At 39.6% G+C, this 20,636-nt stretch overlaps 1 protein-coding gene across 17 annotated transcripts in view; it reads left to right on the top strand.

Moving 5' to 3' along the window:
• Window positions 1-20,636, top strand: part of LOC147366685 (uncharacterized) — a 361,042-nt gene that overhangs the window by 305,552 nt on the left and 34,854 nt on the right. Inside the window, exon 3 of one of the 17 annotated variants that reach the window (XR_015169473.1) lies at window positions 5,747-12,897. The exons of the other annotated variants lie outside the window; for them this stretch is intronic. The gene's annotated coding sequence lies outside the window, so the exon portion shown is untranslated. Of the gene's footprint in view, window positions 1-5,746; window positions 12,898-20,636 lie in introns of those variants that run through there. 17 annotated transcript variants of the gene reach the window in all.

The raw sequence follows: 20,636 nt of genomic DNA, 5'->3' as shown, positions 1-20,636 counted from the left end.
GCATTTGTAAAAATTAGTGGTACTATAACTTTTGTTTGCTAACTATACTTTTTGTTTTTTACATGATTTAAGAGACTAATGTGTTTAAAAATTAGTCTAAAAGTTAACATTATTGTAACTTTGGTTTTAACTCTACATTTTCTTCTCTACATATTATAGAGATTAATGCACAAAAAGTATTAGTTTATGTTTTTAGATTCACGACAATAACAGAAAGGGGGTAGGGATACAGCTGTATAGGAGCACAGTTTTTGTGTGTTGTTAAAGTTACTGCTACTGCTAAGTCACTTCAGTCGTGTCCGACTCTGTGTGACCCCATAGACGGCAGCCCACCAGGCTCCCCCGTCCCTGGGATTCTCCAGGCAAGAACACTGGAGTGGTTTGCCATTTCCTTCTCCAATGCATGAAAGTGAAAAGTGAAAGTGAAGTTGCTCAGTCCTGTCCGACCCTCAGCGACCCCATGGATTGCAGCCTACCAGGCTCCCCCATCCATGGGACCCTCCAGGCAGGAGTACTGGAGTGGGGTGCCATTGTTAAAGTTAAGCTGGTATAAATTCAAATTAGAATATTGTAATGTTAGGATGTTAAATGTAATCTCCATGGTAACCATAGAGAAAATAGAATGTACACAAAAAGAAATGAGGATTAAAATGTTTCACTGCAGAAAACATAAAAACCAGCTAAACAGGAAAGATGGCACAAGTGATAAAGAATCTGTGTGCCAATACAGGAGACACAAGAGACATGGGTTTGATCCCTGGGTGAGGAGGATTCCCTGGAGGAGGAAATGGCAACTCGTTCCAGTATTCTTGCCTGGAAAATGCCATGGACAGAGGAGCCTGGCAGGCTGCAGTCTGTTGAGTTGCAGAGTCAGAGCGACAGACACATAAGCACACAAATAAGAAAGTAGTAATGCAGGAAATGAGTGACAAAAAGCTATAAGCCATATAGGAAACAAAGGGACAGAAGTTTTTCCTTATCAAAATCATTTTAAATGTAAACAGATTAAACTTTCCAACGACAAAGATGGATAAAATGGATAAAATTACACGGCCCAACTATATGCTGTCAATAAGAGATTCACTTTAGATTCGAAGACATGAATAGGTTGAAAGTGAGAGGATGAAAAAACGTAGTTCATGCACATAGTAACTGAAAGAGACAGGGATGGATATATTAATATCAGACAAAATAGGATTTAAATAAAAAGATTACAGGGGAAAAAGGAAGACATTATATACAAATACAAGTTTCAATACATCAAGAATATATAACAATTATAGATATTTATGCACAATAAAACTCGACCATCCAAACATATGAAGCAAAAATGGACAATATCGAAGGGATAAATAGACAGTTCTATAGTAACTGTTGGAAATTTCAATACCCCACTCTCCATAAAGGATAGAACAACCAAATAGAAGACAGAAGTAAGGAAGTATAGGACTTAACACCATAAATCCATTAGATCTATCTTTTAAGGAACACTCGATCCAACACTCTACTCAACCCAACAACAAGAAAATATATATTCTTCCGAAGTGTACATGGGCATACTCAAGAGAGACCATTTGCTAGGCTACAGATTGTCTCATTAGATTTTAAAAAGACAGATTTAATACAAGTATTTTCTCTGACTTGCAACAGGATAAAGTTAGATGTCAATAATAGAAGGAAAACTGGAAAATCCACACATATGTGGAAATACACTGAAAAAAAAAAGTGAAAGTTAGTAGCTCAGTCATGTCCGACTCTTTGTATCCTGTGGACTGCAGCCCACCAGGCCCCTCTGTCCACAGAATTCTCCAGGCAAGAATACTGGAGTGGGTAGCCATTTCCTTCTCCGGGGGATCTTCCCAACCCAGGGATGGAACCCAGGTCTCCCACATTGCAGGCAGACTCTTTACTGTCTGAGCACAGTCTTGATAGCCAATTGATCAAGAAAAAAATCACAAGAGAAACTAGGAAGTATCTTGAGACAAATGAAGCAAAAATATACCAAAAGTTAGGGGACACTGTGAAAACAGTGCTAAGTGGGCAGGAGGGGTGGATTTATAGTTGTGAATCCTTGCCTTAGAAACGAAGGGAGATCTTAAATCAACACCGTACAGCCTGACTTTACAACTTAAGGGAATAGAACAAACTAGAAGAAGGAAGGACATATTAATACAAATTAAAGAAGAGATTAAAGATTAGATTAAAGGAGGTACAAATGAAATATAGGATAGGAAAACAATAGAGAAAATGACACTGAAAAATTGGTTCTTCCAAAAGTTCAACAAAATTGAGCTAGCAGCATAGACTAAGGGGAAAAAAAAGGCCTCAAATTATTAAAATCAGAAATGAAAGTAGGGGCAGCAGCCAGGTGTGTGCTGGTTGCTCGGGCCTGTGCTCTTTCTCAAGCTTGACTGCTGGCACTGAGCCGTGCTGCAGGTGCTGAACTCGCCTCTGCTTCTTGTGTTGCTTCTGCTCATTCTGGCCTTCTTGCACATCTCAAGCTTTCTGCCTTCGGTCCTTGACACTTGGTCTTTCAAGAATGTAATCGATGCAGTGTGGAGGACACTAGCGTCTGGAGGTGTATCCTTGGATGCAGTTGAGAGTGCTGTGTGGGAGAGCAGTGTGATGGCGCTGTATGTTTTGGGGGAAGTTCTGACGACTTTTGAAAATTCTGAAGGTGGGACGTACTGCTGCTGTTTTATGTACATGTGGTGTAAAATTCAAGTCACATGGTCAGCTAGGAGATTTGCCAATTCCTAGAGCTGGGCATATGTTGATGATGCTATGGGGCCAGCCTTGGTCACTGGGGATGGTGATATGTTAAGTGTTTTCTACCAAGCTGAAGTATATATGAGATGACCCATTCATTACTTGATAAAAAAGTGATTTCAAGAATTCAGGCTGTAAAGTAGGCAGTCCAACACCTTCCAGGGTAAAAGCTGGGAGATGGATATTCTGTGCCTGCTCCGTCACCTCTGAGCCTTGGGGGATGGATTCGATGAGTATTCATGTAACAACTGCTTCATTGTTTGCTATAGCCATGTTGGATTTCTGGAATGTAAGCCTCATTGAATTCCAGACCTAGGTGATTGGGGTTCCTGTCCTTTAGGTGGCAGTGTTAAATGTTGGGGCACTACATGTGTGGTCTAAACCCTTCACAAGAAACCACCCAATAAGAAGGGCTCTGCAGACAGGGAATCTACAAAAGTGACCTTCAGTCATAAAGGTAGGTGATTTTGGAGACTAGGTCCCATGATCTGCTCCCTGCCATTTGGAGACTCAGGAAGGTCGGTGGTGTCGTTTAGTCTGAGTGTGAATTTGAAGGCACAAGAATCAGGGGAACCACCAGTTTAAATCCTATTCCCAGGGCCAAAGAAGATATAATAAGATATCCTAAATCAAGTAGGGAGTCAGAAAGCAAAAAGGGCCATTATATCATTTCTTATGTATCATTTATCTCTCTCTATAAAAAGTAGTGGGCTATATAATTATTTTTTCATTATTTTTTTCATAATAGGTCCTATAAAGTTGGCCAAATAAGCACATCCTCACTTCATAGACCAAAATATCCTGCCAGTACTCCTAAAATTGGCACCGTTCAAATAGTCACGCCAAGACCTAAATGTTGTTATAATAAATGTGTCTGTGAGAGGAGTGAGTGGCTGACAGGGGAGTTTTCCTGTATTCTCAGGATGGAGTAAATGTGGCAAGGTTATTTTTTGTTTGTTTCTTTTTCTGTTCTAAAGATTTTTTTGACGTGGGCCATTTTTAAAGTCGTTATTGTTTTTGTTACAATATTGTTTTGGTTTTATGTTTTGGTTTTTTGGCCATGAGGTATGTGAGATCTTAGCTCCCCACCTAGGGATTGAACCCACACCTCCTGCATTGGAAGGCAAAGCTTCAACCACTAGACAACCAGGAAAGTCCCTATGTGGCAATGTTTTAAAAGCTACATAAAATAAGATGCATGTTCTGATCAATACCATTCCCAACTATGAATCACGAGAGGGGCACATACACCCCCTCAGTTCAGAGACAGAGCACCTGAGGAGGCAGTGAGGTGAATTAGCTCTGCAGTGAAATCCTTCAAATCAGGGATAAAATCTGAGATTGTAGTCCAAGAAGTTCCCATAAAAAAATTCCTACAATGCTTAAAACATATTTGACACCAGCTAAATTACATAATTTCATAATTTGTACAATAAGAAGACAAGCAATGACATGCTTTATGTATGCCTTGGAAAGGGGTGTCCATCACACATATTCAATACTATTATAGCTTGAATCTGTGTTATTCAAGATCGTCAGGTAGTAGAAATTAATAACCTTTTCTATTATCATATGAAAGGATATTGGCCAGTTCAGGAATTCAGATGTCTTTGCTTAATATTACCAATGGAATTTCTTTTTGTTGAAGGTTTTGTAAAGAAAGCAAGATAATATGAAAGAAATAGAACCTACAGAATGAACAGTGCCTGTTAAACAGGAAATAAATATTTTATGATGTATCGTTATGTGGACTACTCTTCACTTCCAGATGGCTGCTCATTTCCTTCTTACCAGGATTCAAGGAACCCTCTATTTTTATGCAAACTACAATGTAGTCACTACCTTGATCCTACTTTTCAGAGCTTTGCTCCATTGCAATCTAATTCCGTGGTAGTCATCAATGTTTCTCATCGAGTATATCTAGCTTTCCTCCATTGAGACACATGATAGAATTGTACTTCTTAACTCTTCTGTGGTTAGTAGGGACATGATGACTTTAAAGGGACAGCGTGGTCAATTCTGACAAAGGAGGAGAAGTGACATGTGCCACTTCCAGGAGGAATTTCTGATTTCCTGTAAGGAATTTTACAGTGTTCTTTTCCCTTTGGGATGGCTACTGGATTGGCAACATCAAGATGATTTTTCCATCAGACTATGTCTCTCAGTGAGGAAAGATCCCCCTTGCAGACCCTTGATGAATATGTAGTGTGAGAAATGAATCTTCATTTTTCAAGCTATTAAGAATTGGGAGATTGTTACTGTAGCATCATCTAGCCTTTATTGGTTGATACCATGCATGCATGTTTGCTAAGTCGCTTCAGCCACGTCCGACTGTGCAACCCTATGGACTGTTACCCACCAGGCCCCTCTGTCCATGGGATTCTCCAGTCAAGAATACTGGAGTGGATTTCCATGCCCTATTCCAGGGGATCTTCCCAACCCAGGGATCGAACCTGCATCTCTTACATCTCCTACATTTGCAGGTAGGTCCTTTTCCACTAGTGCCAGCTGGGAAGCCTGACTGGCATCCATGCGGTGTGATATTTCATACTGCTAGATCCAGTACTTTGGCCACCTCATGTGAAGAGCTGACTCATTGGAAAAGACTCTGATGCTGGGAGGGATTGGGGGCAGGAGGAGAAGGGGACGACAGAAGATGAGATGGCTGGATGGCATCACCAACTCGATGGACGTGAGTCTGAGTGAACTTGGGGAGTTGGTGATGGACAGGGAGGCCTGGCGTGCTGCGATTCATGGGGTTGCAAAGAGTCAGACACGACTGAGCGACTGAACTGAACTGACTGAAATACAGTTTCTCATCATGCATGACACGCATGTCATGTCGTGTGCATGCATGCACAATCACTAAGTCGTGTTCAACTCTTTGTGATCCCATGGACTGTAGGCCGCCAAGTTCCTCTGTCTATGGGATTTTCCCAGCAAGAATACTGATGTGGGTCGCCATTTCCTCCTCCAGGGGATCCTCCTGATCTTGGGACCAAAGCCGAGTCTCCTGCATTGCAGGCAAATTCTTTACCACTGAGCCACCTGGGAAGCCCCAGAGAGGTCACATGTATATACTAATTATGAAATGATCTCAGTCTCTGCTGTTCTCGTTTCAAGTTCAGCTTTTAAAGAACAGAAAACTTCTGCTCAGACATAGCAACCTACCAAGGGAATTTATTGCTCAAGTATTTTAGTTACTACTTATCGTCACATGGATGTACTCAGTCATGTCTGACTCTCTGCAACCCCGTAGACTGTAGCACACCAGGCTTCCTGGTCCAACAGCAACTCCTGGAGCTTGCTCAAACTCATGTCCATCGAGTCAGTGATTCCTGCAACCATTTCATCCTCTGTCATCCCCGTCTCCTCCTGCCGTCAGTCTTTCCCAGCATTGGGGTCTTTTCCAGTGAGTCAGCTCTTCACATCAGGTGGCTAACTTATTGGAGCTTCAGCCTCAGCATCACTCCTTCCAATGAATATTCAGGACTTATTTCCTTTAGGATGGACTGGTTGGATCTCCCTGCAGTCCAAGGGACTCTCAAGAGTCTGCTCTAACACCACAGTTTAAAAGCATAAGTTCTTCGGCGCTCAGCTTTCTTTATGATCCAACTCTCACATCCATCTGTACATGACCACTGGAAAAACCATAGCTTTGACCAGACAGACCTTTGTTGGCAAAGTAGTGTCACTACTTTTTAATATGCTCTCTAGTTTGGTCATAGCTTTTCTTCCGAGGAGCAAGTGTCTTCTAATTTCATGGCTGCAGTCACCATCTGCAGTGATTTTGGAGCCTAAGAAAATAAAGTCTATCACTGTTTTCATTGTTTCCCCATCTATTTGCCATGAACTGATGGGACCAAATGCCATGATCTTAGTTATCTGAATGTTGAGTTTTAAGCCAGCTTTTTTGCTGTATGCATAGATGTATACAGATACACAAAAGGCTAGCTATATGAGTGAGAACATATATTGCCCTCTAAAATAATGCTCTCTTCAAAATCCCACAGCTTTGATTGTGAATGTTTTATAGACCTTGATGTTATGCAAGTGATAAATGGAAAATGTTTGGACTGAGTATTTTCTGGGAGATGCTTCCATTCCTTGGAAGTCTTTCATCTGTTATTATCACTCACATGAATAAGTGAACTTTGATTGTAGTTGCTGGTTGTGGCTGTTTTATGTCAATAAAAAAGTGAATTACATACATACGTAATGTAGCCTGAACAATATTGAAAAGAATTTTAAGACCATCCTGTCTGCTTTGCCTGTGTAAAATCTAGCAATTATCTCTTACAAGCTATCTTGCTATTCCTTTAAACATCCCCAAAGCACTGAAAAAAATCATTATATGCATTAGTGGCATAGGTAATGGTGACATCATTGAGGTACTAGAGTGATCGCCTCTGTTGGGTGGAAAAGTCTTGGATTCCACAGAGCTGATGCTTCTTTCAAATATGACCTTGATAGAGAAAAACAAGGGTGCAGTGACTACTTCACAGGGTTAAAAACAGTCACAGTAAATGGAAAGAAAAGGGGCTATGGTTCATAAGGGGAAGGAAAAAAGATCAATGCTGCCTACGTATACTGCATAATTTCATGGAATAATTTCTAATAAAAAAAGCTTTTGGAAATTTCATTTATGTAATAACCAGTGAAAATGAAATATGAACCCCAACAGAACCAAAAGGATATAGATAGGTATAGATATAAAAATCTAGGTTATTGATATACAAGATGAGATTTCAGGGGGAAAATTTGCTTATGCAATTACAGAGGCACCAGATATGCCATGATGTGGCCCTGCCATTTACAAGCTGAAGAATCAGGAAAGTTGCAGTATAATTCAGCCCAAGTTCAAAGGCCTAAAGACCAGGGGAGATGATGATATAGCTCCCAGTCTGAGGCCTGAGAAGGTCTGAGAAAGCCCGAAGGCTTGAGAAGGGAGGGGAGCACATTGCCAGGTGTTGGTGTAAATGCCAGGATCCAAAGGCCTGAAATCAACCAGGAGTTCCCATGAGTGGGGACAGGAGAGGATGGATGTCCCAGCTCCAGCAGAATGAGCATGCACCTTTCCTCTGCCTTTTTGTTCAAGTCCTTAATGGATTGGATGACACCTGTCTGCATTGTTTAGGGTAGATTTTCTTTACTCATTTTGTAGATTCAAGCACCAATTTCTTCCAGAAATGCCCTCACAAACCTCCAGAAATCACATTTTGCCAACTATCTGGGCATTCCTTAGCCCCGTCAAGTTGACATAAAACTAACTGTCCTAAACACCATCCTTGACATGCTAATCATGAAATCCCTTCCTGTGGGGGCTGCTAGTTTTTCTTCTCTTGGTAGCAATGTTAGTGTCTCTTCCATTGTCTTCTGCAACTGCAGAATTATAACTTCAGCTACTTGCAGTCTCAATTAACTCCTCTCATCATGCTTTTCATGCAAGAATTTTGTTCACATGCTTCCTAGCTAGAACAGAATGGGTTTTTCCACAATTATTAAGAATTATGGCTATGGTTCCTGGAGTGTTTCTAAGTTTTACCTAGTCCATTTGAGAATTAATGATTTTTTATATATGAGCATCTTTTATTTTATTTCCAGTTGTTTACCATAATGAATCAAATGGCAAAAGACTGACCTTTAGTGGTGACCACATGTTTTTCTATAAGGAGATCTATGGGGAAAAAATCTGATAAATTCCACCAAATCATTTTTCTTTTTATTTAATTTTTGTTAATTATATAAGTCACAACCACCCAATTTGGGGGATAGTGTTTTATTTATGCAGTTATTTTGTTTGGAATAAATCATGTAATGTATTATATATAGAGATTAACAATAATTTGGGCAAGTAATAAAGTTAAAATTTTTTTCTCTCCCTTATTTTTAAGTATTTAAAAGCTAGGAGGATTCTATAATGACTGATTCTTAGATTATTAGGGTTTGTGGGGAAACTTTTGGTATCTTCTAATCCATCTCCTTCATGTAGTTAATATCTATTTTTTTTCCCACCAACATATGTTTGCATTTTCTCTTCTAATAGCACCTGGACTTCTTTGAATTGTATTTGTGAGCATGTTACTCAGTGAAGCCAAAGTTCCTGTGTCTCATCTTGGTCATGGTTGTTGGTTCAGGAGCTGATGTGGGTTCAGGTTGGGTGAGTGAAACCTTAGGATTGCCAGCTCTAGGACCTTTGCCGAAACTGCTGGGAAATGTTCTCTCGTTCCACTATTGTTACATAGCAGGTAGAATATCAGCTGAAGTTTCCAAAGGCCGTTTTTATATCCTGTTGAGAAGGGCCTCTCTGAAAAGGAAGGTCATACGTAGGACGATGAGTGAGGGGTGAAGAGAGACAGTTCCGTGGTGTCCTGCTTAAGCACCGAGATGCAGCCTTTCCTGGAGTATGTGATCTAGAAATTTTGATTATGTGAGATAATCCAATTTTTAGAATCTAAAATACTTTTAATTGAGTTTCTATAACTTACAAGCACAATGAGCCCAATTTATATACTTTGTTATGTATACAAAGAAACTACGACCCAGAAAAGTACTGTGATTTGCTTTAGATTCACAACCCTGAATCAGAATCTGAAACTGAATCCCGTCAATCCAGAGCCTTTCCATTCACACCCTTCCCCTTTAGAAGGGGACTGTTTGGGGAGCTGACAATTTTCCATCATGTTCTACGTTTATTTTCCATCACTGACTATATTAGCCTCCTTGCGTCACACGCAGAATTAAGTTCCCAATCATTCATGCTTCTGATATAGAAGGCAGTAGACTGACAGATTCAGAAGGAATAAAAAGATGTCTTTTATTTCTGGATATTTGTCTTGTCAGAAATAAATAAGGCTGAGCTTTGATAAGGTGCCTTGTAAATAATTTTTAGATGGAATATACAGAACACTCACTCTGCCAAGGCTATGGCAGCTATTTTAAATTGAGAGGGTATGCTTTCTCTTATCTAAATGAATTTGAAAAGTCGAATATTTAATCTTTCTTCCAATATGAAGACTTTCAAAACTCTCCCTTCTATTCCAAACTAAGGGCATTCTCAATGCCTTATTTTGATGGGAATCTTACCACTACATTGAATGGTCTAATTCTAAATTTAGGAGAACATGATATTGCCCTCTAGTTAAAAGACATAGGAGGCACAACTCAAGCAATTCTTTAGTTTCCCCATGCAGCCATATAGCTATAGAGATATTTAGTAGTTTCAGTCAACCCTCAGGCCAACTCAGGAAAAAAAAAATCACTCTTTGGTGCTTTACAAACTGTCTTGACTTGAAGATACTGTGGTTTAGTTGCTAAGTCGTGTCTAACTCTTTATTTCCCTGTGGACTGCAGTACACCAGACTCCTCTATCCATGGGATTTCCCAGACAAAAATACTAGAGTGTGTTGCTGTTCCCTTCTCCATGACTTGGAGAGAAGTTTTGCTGAAGATTCTTGTTGCTGAATTTCTGATCTGTCAGAATACCTCGGATGGGGGCACTCATAGTATTACTGTGAACTTGTGTTAGTTTGCTGGTAAACAAAGTTTGCTCAGAAATGCAGTGTGACATTTCCTACCATCTTTCTGCTTTTATGGAAGCATAGTCTTAAAGGTGGCATCAGGATGACACCAGTGTGAAAGGAACTAATTGCCTGTGAACCCAGCGAAAGTGCAGCAAGTAAGAAAAAAAAACAAAAGCCAAAAATGAGCAAGAATAATGAAAAAACTAAACACAAAACCAAAACAACTAAAAACCCCAGACAGCTAAAAACATACATACAGTACAAAAATTCCAATTTTAAGAATTTCTGTTTCCCATCCCATGAGTGAGTTGATGGAAGGCAGAGATGATTTTCATTATAAGAATTTTTCTTATGAAATAAGACTTCTGTTGTTATTTCAAATGCCATTCAAATGCTGTTCAAGATCGATGCTGTTGGTCTCTGTTTTTTTAAAGCAGGGCTGGGGCTGTTCTTTGATAGAATTTTTTTTTTTTTTTTTTTTATGGGGCTGGTTTCTTTCTTTGTGTACTAATACATAAATCTCGTCTTCTAAATTTGATGTGACACTTGAGAGCTAACGGTTGGCTGGTAGGAGTTACCTGGGAAAGGAGTTGGTCTGTCATTCAGATTAGCTGGTTGCAGGTGTGGAAGGCAGAAGCAGATCTAGCCATATTGCAGGCAGACATGGTAATCTATTGACCTGAGGGCTAAGTGTAGGAGATCAAAAGATACTTTTAAGTCCACAGATGGAACTCAGTCTTTCAATGCAGTTCCTTCACATTTCTCCTGTTTTCTGCATTCTTACCCTCTTCCCACTAACATTTGGAATAAGAGTACAGTAGCTTTAAGAGGAACCTAGTCCCATTTGAACTCTGCAGAACTAGGGAAAAAAGAGTGGTTCCATCGAGTTTAGAGTCTTGGAGTCATGGAAATGAGTGTCCCTGGGTTGGACACTTTCTCTAAGATCACTCAGTAGGAGGGTGGAATTCAGAGTAGTTTACATTCGTTAAACCCAGTTACTCGATTAGAGATGAAGAAGTGTTGAAATGTGTGTATGTATGTGTCTGAGAGAGAGAGAGAGAGAAAGAGAATTTGTGTTTTATGATATGCAGTGAAGGAATTTTGAGAGGGAACACCACCAGGCCTCTTAAAATACAGGTTCAATGTACCATTTAATGAATGGTACCCAGTCAGCCCAAATACTTGTGAGAAGCATTTCTTTTTCTTTAGAAAGTTCATGATGGTTCTCTAAAACATGAAATCACTCTGAAAAGGTATGAGTGAGTGAGTGCTAGGTCGTGTCTGACTCTCTGTACCCCCATGGACTGTAGCCCACCAGGCTCCTCTGTCCATGGGATTCTCCAGGCAAGAATAGTGAGTGGGTTGCCATTTCCTACTCCAGGGGATCTTCCTGACCAAGGGATTGAACCCATGTCTCTTATGTTGGCAGGCAGATTCTTTACTACTGAGCTACCCAAGAAGCCACTGGAAAGTTGTTGTTCAGTTGCTTAGTTGTGTCCGACTCTTTGCGACCCCATAGACTGCAGCACACTAGGCTTCCCTGTCCATTACTGTCTCCTGGAGTTTGCTCAAATTTATGTCCATCGAAAAGGTATTGATATTCCTAATTAAAGAGGTAGGAAACTGATGTTACAGAAAGGTTCAGAAACATCTTTCTCACTGATTGCCTCAATTGATAAGCCATATCAGAAACTTCACTCATATCCAAAGATTTATCTTTTACACTTTGGCCCTTTGGAAAGAGCAGACCCTCCAACACACAACACCAAGCCTCAAACAGGACAGACAGAGGACAGGTTTCTGAGATCTCTGAGCAAGGAATAGCATGGATCAGTTTTATGATGCCTGCCAAGTAGATTTGCTCAGTGTGACACATCACTTTCCCAGGAAACTGCGGAGCTAAGAGATGCTTTGGAGAGTGCAGGAGGCAAAGTCTGTGGCTTACAATGAAATCAGTTGATCATTCAGGCTCTAAAGGTTTAATGAGATCTTTCGAATGCCTTTCTTTGCTTTGGGCACAGTGTTGCTGAAAATTATCTTCAGCTGTTTGCTGATAGATGCAGGTCTTTGTTATTTCTGTGTGGCTGGCATCATGGCAAATTGGGAAACTGACTTGCTCTAGTAATTTAACATTTTGGCCCACAGTTAGACACCTGCTTTCTCCTGACATTAGGATCATCTCTCTTTCTCTTTGGGTCTCTCTGCCAGCCCTCTCTTTGTCTTCTCTTTTTCGTCAAGTTTTCTCTCAAGATGTCCATAAAGAACTAGAACTTTGGAAGGACAAAGTTTGCTCAATTTGACAAGAAGGACACCTTGGCAAAAGTATAGGCTGTGTATTCTGCAGATGTTTCAGAGTCCAATTATAGACCAAGGAAAAGAAATAGATGAGACAGAAGTGCTCAGCAATGGAACACGCTAACCTCAATGATTTGAATTCTCCTGCTCCTGGAAGTTTAAAGACAGTAAATGGAGCATAGCGGTGGACAGCATGGATTTGGGAGACAGACTGCCCTGATTTGAAACCCTGGCTCTACCCCATGACAGCTGTTCACCTCAGGAAGCTTAATGCTCATTTGTAAAACGGGGACAGTAATACTGATCTCACAATGCGAGTATTAAAATACAGTAAATACAGATCTTTATAAAGTGACACACAGTAGGAACTATATGTAATTGTAGAAATTAGAAATACTGTAGGAAGAGTCTGGCTTAAGCAGCCAAACATATTTCAGTCCACATTCTGCTGTTCTTTTAGGAAATAATTATCTTAGGGGATGGTTCAGCGCGTAAAGAATCTGCCTGCAATACAGGAGATGCAGGAGACGTGGGTTCAATCCCTGGGTTGGGAAGATCCCCTGGAGGAGGAAATGGCAATCCACTCCAGTATTCTAGCTTGAAAAGTCCCATGGACAGAGGAACCTGGTGGGCTACAGTCCATGGGGTCACAAAGAGTCAGACACAACTGAGTGTAGGGCATAGGCTTATATCTTTCTTGTATTGATTTTCATCATTCTATCTCAAGAGTTTCCTCTAAGAACCTGTGGTAGTACCATGTCATTACTTGGCTAATCAATGTTTTTTTTTTTTTTCTTTTGGTAGGAGTTAGCCGCTTAAACTCTGAGAGTTAGAAAGTGTCAAGAACTGAGTGAGGTAGTACTGTGGAGGGTTATACACACCACCCCAATTTTGCCATTGATATTTTACTAAACTTGTTTCATCACATGTCTATTTATCCATCAATTTTGACACATTATAATGTAAGTTACAGATATTAGTACATTTTATCCCTAAATATGTTGGGGATAAATATGTTCTTTGATAGCTCAGCTGGTGAAGAATCTGCCTGCAAAGCAGGAGATCCTAGTTCAATTCCTGGGTTGGGAAGATCCTCTGGAGAAGAGATAGGCTACCCACTCCAGTATTCATGGGCTTTCCTGGTGGCTCAGACAGTAAAGAATCTGCCTGCAATGTGGGAGACCTGGGTTCGATCCCTGGGTTGGGAAGATCCACTGGAGGAGGGCATGGCAACTTACTCCAGTGTTCTTGTCTGGAGAATCCCCATGGACAAAGGAGCCTGGCAGGCTGCAGTCCATGGGGTTGCAAAGAGTCAGACACGACTGAGCGATGAAGCCACACACACATCCATATAATTACTTATAGCTTAATTTTTCGCCATGCTTTTATTAGGCAAAATTTACATAGTTAAATATACTTAGTGAAATGTATAAATCCCAACTCTACTAGTCTATGACTTTTGACAAATGCAGACACCTGTATAGCCCAAACCAAATCAAGAAAGAGAGCATTGCCACAATCCTAGCAAGTGTCCTCATGCCCCTGCCTAGTGTTGAGTTTACCTCTAGTGGCAATCCCTATATTGATGTTTTGTTACCATATTTTAGTTTTACCTGTTCTAGAATTTTATATCAAAGCCTAGGGTATGTACTCTTTTTGTGAGAGAATTCTTTCATTCAGCATGATGATACATTGTTACCACTGAGTAGTATTTCATTTTATTTAAATATATGGCAGTGTTTTATAAAACTCTCTTCTCCTGTTGATAAACATCTGGATTGTTTCCAGTTGTTGGCTATCACGAATCTATGAACTTTCCTCTACATGACATTTTGTAGACTTAATGCTTTCCTATACCTTTGGTAAGTGCTTATAGTTTTTAAGAATTACAGTTACTGTCCTTTCTTTTCAACAACTGCTGTATTGGCCCTTTAGCTCTTTTGGTGGATGTGTAGTCATACCTCATTTGCAGCTTTAAGATGCATTTCTATGAAGAATGATTATATAGAGCAGTTTTTAGGTGCTTTCTACCCACTTGGTATCTTTTCCAAAGTCTCTGTTCAAGACTTTTGTTCATTTTTGAATTGGGTTATTTGCCTTTTATTACTGAGTTGTGGAAGTTCCTCATGCATCCTCAAGACCAATCCTTTGTCAGATACTGTACATATTTTGTGAATATTTTTTCCCACTTTGTTGCTTGGCTATTTATTTACTTAATAATGTCTTTTAAAAAATGTTTATTTATTTACTTATTTGGCTGTGCCAGGTCTTAGTTGCAGCATGTAGGATCTAATTCCCTGACCAGGGATTGAACCCGGGCCCCCTACATTGGGAGCACAGAGTCTTAGCCCCCGGACCAGCAGGGAAATCCCTGTAATGGTGTCCTTTGATGAGCACATGTTTCTAATTTTGATGAAATATAAAACATCAGTTTTTTTTCCTTTTGTGGTTATTGCCCTCTGTGTGCTGTTGATATTTCCTAACTTCATGTGGTAGTCCCAGTTTCTTAGATGCTTTCAAATTTTAGCATCTGTAGTTAGATATATATTACAGCCCCATTTTTTGCATATGATATGAAATAGTGGTCAAAGTTTATCTTTTCTTTATGAATATACAGTTGTTTAACATCATTTGTCACTTTGATTTCTTCACGAATTTCTTTGGAGCCTTTGTGAAAAAATTCCAAGGGTCTTATAAAGGTGGGCCTACCTCTAGACTCTCTATTTAGTTCTGTTGACTATATGGTCAATCCCATGCCAATACCATATATTCCTGAAACTTCTTAGTAAGTCAGCATCAGGCAGTTTTTATGTTCCAGTTTTATTCTTTCTTTTCAAGCTTGCTTTTGCTCATCTATGCCATTTCCTATTTCCATGTAAATTTTTAAGTTGACTTGTCTATTTCTACAAAAGTCCTAGTGGAATTCTAATTAGGATTGCATTGACTTTATAGATTATTTTGGTGAGAATTGACATCTAAGCGCTGTTGAATATCCCAATCCATAAATATAGTCTCTCTCTCTGTTTGTTTAGGTCTTCTTTAGTCACTCTGAGCAGGGTATTGGAGTCTTCATTGCAGAAGTCAAAGAGGTTTGTTTGTTAAATTTGTTTCCTAGTATGTATGCTATATTTTTGACGCTTTATAAATGAAATTTTTCTTTTAATTTTCCAGTTGATACCACTAGTATTCAAAAAAAAAATAATTGACTTTAAATATTGACGTATCCTGCAACCTTTCTAAGTTTAGTTGTTCATTCTAATAGTTGTTTTAAAAATTCCTTAGAATTTGCCACGTAAGCAGTCTGTGAATAGAGATAGCTGCCCTCTTCTTTTATGGTCTTTCTTTCTTTCTCTTGCCTAACTGTAGTACTAGGACATCCAGGAAAGCACTGAGTAAATGTATCAGGAGTGGCTAACCTTATGTTACTCTAAGTTTCAGAAAAATCCTTAACTGTTTCACCTTTAAATGTGATTTTAGCTCTAGGTTTATCAGGGATGTCCTTCATGAGATTTAGGAAATTCTTTTGTATTTCCAATTGTTCAGAAGTTTCTGTTTTGGAAAGTGAAAGTGTTAGTCACTCAGTTGTGTCTGACTCTTGCGACCCCATGGACTGTAGCCTGTCAGGCTTCTCTGTCCATGGGATTCTCCAGGCAAGAATACTGGAGTGGGTTACCATTTTCTTTTCCAGGGAATCTTTCTGACCTAGGAATTGGATCCAGGCATCCTGCATTGCAGGCAGTTTCTTTATGGACTAAGCTATTCATGCCACTGTTTTTCCTACATCTTTTGAGTTAGCTGTATACATTTTTCCTTATTCTATTAATATGGTGAATTACAGTTATAGATTTTTGAATGTTAAAACTACCAATCATTTCTGGAGCAAATCTTCCTTGGTAATGATGCAATACCATTTTAATGTATTTCTAGAGTTGAAAATATAAAAGATTTTGGGATACCTGAATATAAAATTTTTCTCATTTATAAAACTGCTTTAAAATAATTGAATAGCTCAACAAAATAACAACAGTTTGTCATGAGGTTTCTGATATATGCAGAAGTAAAATATGACAGTAGTTCAAAGAATTGTACAGATGAATTTATAATCTCATAGCAGTCATATATTTTACATGATGTATTATAATATCATTTGAAGTAAAACTGAAGTATATTAAAGATGCATATTGTAAAATGTAGCATAATGACTGAAACATAAAGCAAAGATATAAGGCCAATTAGGGAGTGATGGGAAAAAATAGAATTGTACACAACCCAAAAGAAAAAATAGAATTGTACACAACCCAAAAGAAAACTGTAAAATAGAAGAAAAGAAACAAAAAGAAAAAAAAGAGGGAGAAATAGAAGGCAAATAACAAGACAGTTGATTTAAACCCAATGATATTGATAATTATAATACATGTACATAGTCAAAACAGGCCAATTAAAAAAGGTCATGAAACTTGATAGAAAAGACCCAACTTCTGATTTCCACGAAAACCCATTCTACCACCGTGATACTGTATGATAATTTTTACTTTAAGCAGCCATATGTATTTTAAAGAAAGTAAGGGGAAATTTGGTTTCTTTTGATTATAATTTCAACTTAATGAAATCTCAGTGAAGTTTTTCTTTTATGGTTAATTTCTGTGTCCTGCTGAAGAAACACATGCCTGTCTCCAAGAGGCACACTGTATTAGAGCAGAAGTCACATTTTCTGATTACAGGCCTAATGATATCATCACTACATCATGGTGAAAATCTGCCCACGGGAGTGCTGTGTTCATTGTCAAGACCCACGCAAATGCATTTAACATGTAGGGTTTTTTTTAGAAATCCCTGGAACACAGTCATTGCAGGAAGTACCATCCAGTTGCTGGTCTCTAGGAGGTTAGGAGTAGTGCCCTAGCAGCTGGGCATTCCTGCCATGGGAAGAGTTCCAGCCCAGGTGTCTGGCTTGTGAGTGCCTGCGGCCATTTTTGCCTGCCAGAGGAGCGTTTTCAATGGCAGTGCCCAGAGATTACCACTTGGCTCTCTCCACTTCCAGTCCTGTTCCCCATGGTCTCGACAGTTTCATCAAACTTGTTATAACACATAATACGCACATGAATGGGTAAAGCACAAGCTTGGGTTAGTGTACCCTCCTCCATCAGAGGAGTGAATGTTAGCTGGAGCTAGAAATAGGAGACTGGAGGAGGTGCAAGGAGAGAGTAAAGGGAGAAAGACCTTCCGTGTACAGCATATATTGGGGGTATCAGTGTTTGGTTTTTCTAAATCCCAACCTGATGGAGACATGAGTTCCAACTTCCCACCACCCGCCATTTAGCTACACTCACTTTTTAAAGTAAAATTTTGTACAGACAGTATTAACAGATAAAATTCCAGCACCATCTCTGTAAAACAATGGTGAGTAAAGTAAAGTAAGGTAAATGACTTAAAGGTCTACTCTTTACCCTCCATGGGAGCCTTAAACACCGTCTAAAAGGATAGCAAATATAATTTGTTGTCAAGGTTGGGAAAGAAACTCAGTCAAATCTACACTATGTTATGCTAATTTACCTGGATAAAGAACTACAATATAAGCATTGATAAATTTACCCATGTAATAGTCTAAAATTGTTTAATGGCAAAAACAAAGCTAAAAGGAAATAACAATCTAGGAAAACAGATTTTCAACACCTAAGGCACATGAATAACTCCCTTAGTTCACTAAGTGCTCATACAAACCAGTCACTAAAGGAGTGACAACCTTAAAAAAAAAGAGGAAAGCATAGAGACATAAGCTTATAGAAAAAAATAAACACACATATTCAAAAAAAACTCAAAATATGAAATGAAGGTCAACTTCATCACAATAAAGAAAATGCATATCAAAACAACAACGAGATACATTCCCCCTTTTGCACATCGGATGGGAAAATATAAAATATTTGATTGTGTCCAGAACTAGTGGTGAGAGCATGAATAAAGGGAATCTTCATACTTTGTTGCTGAGAGAGAATTTTTTGGAGGGAAAGCTAACAATTTAATGAAGATAAAAATGAGCTAGAATTTCCTTTGCTAAGAATTTACTCTGTGGTTATGCTTGCAAACGATTCACCAAGACTTATCTCTTGGGAGAGAGTGGTTATCTCTTCTATATTGTGATGTTTTTCTCCCATGTTGGAGGGACTTATGCCAATGTGAGACTATCAGTTCAGTTCAATTCAGATGCTCAGTCTTGTTTGACTCTTTGCAACTCCAGGGACTGCAGCACACCAGGCTTCCCGGTCCATCACCAACTCCCAGAGCTTTCTCAGATTATGTCCATCAAGTTGATGATGCCATCCAACCATCTCATCCTCTGTCGTCCCCTTCTCCCCCTTCCTTCACCCTTTCTGAGCGTCAGGGTCTTTTCTAATGAGTCAGTTCTTTGCATTAGGTGGCCAAAGCCTTTCTTTACTACCTCATTCATTCTTCCCAAGAGTTGTAGGAATGACATACCTGATTTGTGAGCTTGGAAGCCGAAACAGACACATGCACCTCTGCCCCATCCTCTCGCCCTTCTTCAGGAACTTCCTGTCTGCAGGGAGTACATATTTCATCACTCCTCCAGGCTGTAGTTCTGGGGTGGGTGTGGGGGTGTGTGTGTGTGTAAATATCAATGTCTTTGAATTCTGCCTTGAATTTTAAGCCATATCTGCAGTGTTTTTAGTATCGGAAGCAGTATTTTGGTCTCTTGTATGCCTTACTCTTCCTTTTTCTCTCATATTTGAGAACTATGGTGAGACAAAAGGGATAAGCCTTGAGAAATATGAAAAGCTATGGTTTTTCCTATGGTCATGTATGGATGTGAGAGTTGGACTATAAAGAAAGCTGAACACCAAAAAATTGATGCTTTGAACTGTGGTGTTGGAGAAGACTCTTGAGGATCCCTTAGACTGCAAGGAGATCCAACCAGTCCATCCTAAAGGAAATCAGTCCTGAATATTCATTGGAAGGACTGATGCTGAAGCTAAAACTCCAATACTTTGGCTACCTGATGCAAAAAACTGACTTATTTGAAAAGACTCTGATCCTGGGAAAGATTGAAGGCAGGGGGAGAAGGGGACGACAGAGGATAAGATGGTTGGATGGCATCACCAACTCGATGGACGTGAGTTTGAGTAAGCTCTGGGTGTTGGTGATGGACAGGTGGCCTGGTGTGCTGCAGTCCGTGGGATCACAAAGAGTCAGACATGGCTGAATAACTGAACTGAATATGAAAGAAATGGAATTTCAAATATAAAAGGAACCACAGAGGTTTTTACCTTGGCAGATTGATGCGACATTATGTGGGGTAATATGCTGCCTTTCTAGAATCCTGTTCAGTTTTTAACTCCTGCAATTGGAATCCCTAGATTTTTAAGACTTATTTCACTTTTTTTTTTTTTTACTTTTTATTTGTATTGGGGTATAGCCAGTTAACAGACAACATTGTGATAGTTTCGGGTGAACAGCAAAGGCACTCAGCTGTACATACATGTGTGTCCATTCTCCCCCAGACTCTCCTCCCATCTAAGCTGCCACATAACATTGAGCAGAGTTCCATGTGGTATAGGGGAAGTCCTTGTCATTTATCCATTTTAAATATAGTAGCTTCTTCACTTTCACTTTTCACTTTCATGCATTGGAGAAGGAAATGGCACCCTACTCCAGTGTTCTTGCCTGGAGAATCCCAGGGATGGCGGAGCCTGGTGGGCTGCCGTCTATGGGGTCGCACAGAGTTGGACACGACTGAAGTGACTTAGCAGAAGCAGCAGCAGCAGTGTGTATATCAAGTGGTATTTTGACTTTAGCAAGATAACCAGCTTCTGACATCTTTATCCTCTAGCTAATGGCTATTTTTTTATGTGCCACACCAGCCTTATGCAAACATTCAAGGGCATTAGGGAAGACACAGGCCTTAGAGAACATATATGCTCTATACCTACAGTCCTCCAGAGAGCTAGTTCTACCTATGAGGGATCATCTTTGTGATAAACTTTGACTCTCAACTTTGCCAACATCAGTTGAACACCTTTTGGATTCTACTGA

Source organism: Bos grunniens, chromosome 8, assembly GCF_055505025.1.
Source record: "Bos grunniens cultivar Pamir isolate PY7600 chromosome 8, Bosgru_T2T1.0, whole genome shotgun sequence".
NCBI lineage: Eukaryota > Metazoa > Chordata > Mammalia > Artiodactyla > Bovidae > Bos > Bos grunniens.
Note: the sequence above shows the minus strand (reverse complement) of the source record. Positions and strands in the feature narration are given on the sequence as shown.